The following is a 5,570-nucleotide window of genomic DNA, read 5'->3' on the forward strand; positions in this document are numbered from 1 at the left end:
ATTGAGAGAGGGGAGAGAAATGTAAAGATTGAGAGAGGGGAGAGAAATGTAAAGATTGAGAGAGGGGAGAGAAATGTAAAGATTGAGAGAGGGGAGAGAAATGTAAAGATTGAGAGAGGGTAGAGAAATGTAAAGATTGAGAGAGGGGAGAGAAATGTAAAGATTGAGAGAGGGGAGAGAAATGGAAAGATTGAGAGAGGGGAGAGAAATGTAAAGATTGAGAGAGGGGAGAGAAATGTAAAGATTGAGAGAGGGGAGAGAAATGTAAAGATTGAGAGAGGGTAGAGAAATGTAAAGATTGAGAGGGGAAATAAATGTAAAGATTGAGATAGGGGAGAGAAATGTAAAGATTGAGAGGGGAAATAAATGTAAAGATTGAGATAGGGAGAGAAATGTAAAGATTGAGATAGGGAGAGAAATGTAAAGATTGAGAGAGGGGAGAGAAAATGTAAAGATTGAGAGGGGAAATAAATGTAAAGATTGAGATAGGGGAGAGAAATGTAAAGATTGAGATAGGGGGAGAGAAATGTAAAGATTGAGAGAGGGTAGAGAAATGTAAAGATTGGGAGGGGAGAGAAATGTAAAGATTGAGAGAGGGAGAGAAATGTAAAGATTGAGAGAGGGGAGAGAAATGTAAAGATTGAGAGAGGGAAAAGAAATGGAAAGATTGAGAGAGGGGAGAGAAATGGAAAGATTGAGAGAGGGGAGAGAAATGGAAAGATTGAGAGAGGGAAGAGAAATGGAAAGATTGAGAGAGGGGAGAGAAATGTAAAGATTGAGAGAGGGGAGAGAAATGTAAAGATTGAGAGAGGGGAAATAAATGTAAAAATTGAGAGAGGGGAGAGAAATGTAAAGATTGAGAGAGGGGAGAGAAATGTAAAGATTGAGAGAGGGGAGAGAAATGGAAAGATTGAGAGAGGGGAGAGAAATGTAAAGATTGAGAGAGGGAGAGAAATGTAAAGATTGAGAGAGGGGAGAGAAATGTAAAGATTGAGAGAGGGGAGAGAAATGTAAAGATTGAGAGAGGGGAGAGAAATGGAAAGATTGAGAGAGGGGAGAGAAATGGAAAGATTGAGAGAGGGGAGAGAAATGGAAAGATTGAGAGAGGAGAGAAATGTAAAGATTGAGAGAGGGAAGAGAAATGGAAAGATTGAGAGAGGGGAGAGAAATGTAAAGATTGAGAGAGGGGAGAGAAATGTAAAGATTGAGAGAGGGGAGAGAAATGTAAAGATTGAGAGAGGGGAGAGAAATGGAAAGATTGAGAGAGGGTAGAGAAATGTAAAGATTGAGAGAGGGGAGAGAAATGTAAAGATTGAGAGAGGGGAGAGAAATGTAAAGATTGAGAGAGGGGAGAGAAATGGAAAGATTGAGAGAGGGGAGAGAAATGGAAAGATTGAGAGAGGGAAGAGAAATGGAAAGATTGAGAGAGGGGAGAGAAATGGAAAGATTGAGAGAGGGAGAAAATGGAAAGATTGAGAGAGGGGAGAGAAATGTAAAGATTGAGAGAGGGGAGAGAAATGTAAAGATTGAGAGAGGGGAGAAAATGGAAAGATTGAAAGAGAGGGGAGAGAAATGTAAAGATTGAGAGAGGGAGAGAAATGTAAAGATTGAGAGAGGGGAGAGAAATGTAAAGATTGAGAGAGGGGAGAGAAATGTAAAGATTGAGAGAGGGGAGAGAAATGGAAAGATTGAGAGAGGGAAGAGAAATGGAAAGATTGAGAGAGGGGAGAGAAATGTAAAGATTGAGAGAGGGGAGAGAAATGTAAAGATTGAGAGAGGGGAGAGAAATGTAAAGATTGAGAGATTGAGAGGGGAGAGAAATGTAAAGATTGAGAGAGGGGGAGAGAAATGTAAAGATTGAGAGAGGGGGAGAGAAATGTAAAGATTGAGAGAGGGGAGAGAAATGTAAAGATTGAGAGAGGGGAGAGAAATGTAAAGATTGAGAGAGGGAGAGAAATGGAAAGATTGAGAGAGGGTAGAGAAATGTAAAGATTGAGAGAGGGAGAGAAATGTAAAGATTGAGAGAGGGGAGAGAAATGTAAAGATTGAGAGAGGGGAGAGAAATGTAAAGATTGAGAGAGGGGAGCGAAAACGTAAAGATTGAAAGATTGAGAGAGGGGAGAGAAATGTAAAGATTGAGAGAGGGGAGAGAAATGTAAAGATTGAGAGAGGGGAGAGAAATGTAAAGATTGAGAGAGGGAGAGAAATGTAAAGATTGAGAGAGGGAGAGAAATGGAAAGATTGAGAGAGGGTAGAGAAATGTAAAGATTGAGAGAGGGGAGAGAAATGTAAAGATTGAGAGAGGGGAGAGAAATGGAAAGATTGAGAGAGGGGAGAGAAATGGAAAGATTGAGAGAGGGGAGAGAAATGTAAAGATTGAGAGAGGGGAGAGAAATGTAAAGATTGAGAGAGGGTAGAGAAATGTAAAGATTGAGAGGGGAAATAAATGTAAAGATTGAGATAGGGGAGAGAAATGTAAAGATTGAGAGGGGAAATAAATGTAAAGATTGAGATAGGGGAGAGAAATGTAAAGATTGAGATAGGGGAGAGAAATGTAAAGATTGAGAGAGGGGAGAGAAATGTAAAGATTGAGAGGGGAAATAAATGTAAAGATTGAGATAGGGGAGAGAAATGTAAAGATTGAGATAGGGGAGAGAAATGTAAAGATTGAGAGAGGGTAGAGAAATGTAAAGATTGGGAGAGGGGAGAGAAATGTAAAGATTGAGAGAGGGGAGAGAAATGTAAAGATTGAGAGAGGGGAGAGAAATGTAAAGATTGAGAGAGGGAAAAGAAATGGAAAGATTGAGAGAGGGGAGAGAAATGGAAAGATTGAGAGAGGGGAGAGAAATGGAAAGATTGAGAGAGGGAAGAGAAATGGAAAGATTGAGAGAGGGGAGAGAAATGTAAAGATTGAGAGAGGGAAGAAATGTAAAGATTGAGAGAGGGGAAATAAATGTAAAGATTGAGAGAGGGGAGAAATGTAAAGATTGAGAGAGGGGAGAGAAATGTAAAGATTGAGAGAGGGGAGAGAAATGTAAAGATTGAGAGAGGGGAGAGAAATGTAAAGATTGAGAGAGGAGAGAAATGTAAAGATTGAGAGAGGAGAGAAATGTAAAGATTGAGAGAGGGGAGAGAAATGTAAAGATTGAGAGAGGGGAGAGAAATGTAAAGATTGAGAGAGGGAAGAGAAAATGGAAAGATTGAGAGAGGGAGAGAAATGGAAAGATTGAGAGAGGGGAGAGAAATGGAAAGATTGAGAGAGGGGAGAGAAATGAAAGATTGAGAGAGGGAAGAGAAATGTAAAGATTGAGAGAGGGAAGAGAAATGGAAAGATTGAGAGAGGGGAGAGAAATGTAAAGATTGAGAGAGGAGAGAAATGTAAAGATTGAGAGAGGGAGAGAAATGTAAAGATTGAGAGAGGGAGAGAAATGGAAAGATTGAGAGAGGGTAGAGAAATGGAAAGATTGAGAGAGGGGAGAGAAATGTAAAGATTGAGAGAGGGGAGAGAAATGGAAAGATTGAGAGAGGGGAGAGAAATGGAAAGATTGAGAGAGGGGAGAGAAATGTAAAGATTGAGAGAGGGGAGAGAAATGTAAAGATTGAGAGAGGGTAGAGAAATGTAAAGATTGAGAGGGGAAATAAATGTAAAGATTGAGATAGGGAGAGAAATGTAAAGATTGAGAGGGGAAATAAATGTAAAGATTGAGATAGGGAGAGAAATGTAAAGATTGAGATAGGGGAGAGAAATGTAAAGATTGAGAGGGGAGAGAAATGTAAAGATTGAGAAAATAAATGTAAAGATTGAGATAGGGGAGAGAAATGTAAAGATTGAGATAGGGAGAGAAATGTAAAGATTGAGAGAGGGTAGAGAAATGTAAAGATTGAGAGAGGGAGAGAAATGTAAAGATTGAGAGAGGGGAGAGAAATGTAAAGATTGAGAGAGGGAGAGAAATGTAAAGATTGAGAGAGGGGAAAGAAATGGAAAGATTGAGAGAGGGATAGAAATGGAAAGATTGAGAGAGGGAAGAGAAATGGAAAGATTGAGAGAGGGGAGAGAAATGGAAAGATTGAGAGAGGGAGAGAAATGTAAAGATTGAGAGAGGGGAGAGAAATGTAAAGATTGAGAGAGGGGAAATAAATGTAAAATTGAGAGAGGGAGAGAAATGTAAAGATTGAGAGAGGGGAGAGAAATGGAAAGATTGAGAGAGGAGAGAAATGGAAAGATTGAGAGAGGGGAGAGAAATGTAAAGATTGAGAGAGGGGAGAGAAATGTAAAGATTGAGAGAGGGGAGAGAAATGTAAAGATTGAGAGAGGGAGAGAAATGTAAAGATTGAGAGAGGGGAGAGAAATGGAAAGATTGAGAGAGGGAAGAGAAATGGAAAGATTGAGAGAGGGGAGAGAAATGGAAAGATTGAGAGAGGGGAGAGAAATGGAAAGATTGAGAGAGGGGAGAGAAATGTAAAGATTGAGAGAGGGAAGAGAAATGGAAAGATTGAGAGAGGGGAGAGAAATGGAAAGATTGAGAGAGGGGAGAGAAATGTAAAGATTGAGAGAGGGAAGAGAAATGTAAAGATTGAGAGAGGGGAGAGAAATGTAAAGATTGAGAGAGGGGAGAGAAATGTAAAGATCAGAAAGATTCACCTCCATGTTCCTGCTGGTTCATAGGAATAGAGGTTAAAGGTTACAGCTCTCTCCTTCTCTGTACTGTATATCATTGCAAATCAGTAGGAAACAGTATACTGTTCCCGTATATTCTTAAACGGTCTCCTCTCCTCCCCCCAACCCCTTGTTTTCTCTCATAACACCTGATCCTAAAAGCACAGGATAGGTGTCTACTACTATAACAGCCTCCTGCTTTCACCTATCCCGATGTGGTCAAGGAGGAAAGGTGACAATAAACTGGAGCTGATTAAGACTGTTGGGACACAGCACAGGGAGGAACCATTCCAACCTTTGCACACATAGTGGTGTCTCAATAGTCTACTCTAAAGAGGGCTTCCTTCATTTGCACTGATGTGAAAGAACTGGGTATATGAAAGCAACCTCCTTAGTGTGCATGTATGTGCCATGATTACTTTCAACTATAGTGTGTTTTCAGAGGAGAGGAGAGGAGAAGAGAAGAGAAGAGAAGAGAAGAGAAGAGAAGAGAAGAGAAGAGAGGAGAGGAGCTACTGTAGACTATTGACATATAGCCTCCTAGACACTAATACTCACTGCCATCCTTCACTGATGGTCCTAGCCAGCTCAGCCAATCCGTATCACCCATGCAAATGAGACGGTGGGAGCTGTGCACTGATTGGAGTTCTCTCTCTCCCCTTTGTCATCGCCATGGCAAGAGTTTGGAGACGCTTGGCTGCTGGTCTGTGAGCGAGGGATCACTCTGCCAAAGGGAGGAGGAGAGGGAGGAGAGAGGGAAGGAGAGAGGGAGGGAGAGTAGGGCAGAGTGGGCGGGGATACAGGGGGAAGTGAAGAGAGGGGAAAGAGGCCGAGAGAGGTAGAGAGAAATAGAGAGAGATTGGGTGAGAGACAGAGAAATAGAGAGAGGCATCATCTCTCTGATGCTGAGTCA

The 5,570-nt window shown here is 41.1% G+C and overlaps 1 protein-coding gene across 3 annotated transcripts in view; it reads left to right on the top strand.

Annotated features, from left to right (window-relative positions):
• The first annotated feature begins 5,455 nt into the window (after positions 1–5,455).
• Positions 5,456–5,570, top strand: part of LOC115123209 (choline-phosphate cytidylyltransferase B-like) — a 14,003-nt gene continuing 13,888 nt past the window's right edge. For 2 of the 3 annotated variants that reach the window (XM_065019277.1, XM_065019278.1), the window contains exon 1: positions 5,529–5,570. This exon is cut by the window's right edge and continues 86 nt beyond it. The gene's annotated coding sequence lies outside the window, so the exon portion shown is untranslated. The other variant, XM_065019280.1, reaches the window with a different exon arrangement.

This window comes from Oncorhynchus nerka, linkage group LG6, assembly GCF_034236695.1.
Source record: "Oncorhynchus nerka isolate Pitt River linkage group LG6, Oner_Uvic_2.0, whole genome shotgun sequence".
Lineage (NCBI taxonomy): Eukaryota > Metazoa > Chordata > Actinopteri > Salmoniformes > Salmonidae > Oncorhynchus > Oncorhynchus nerka.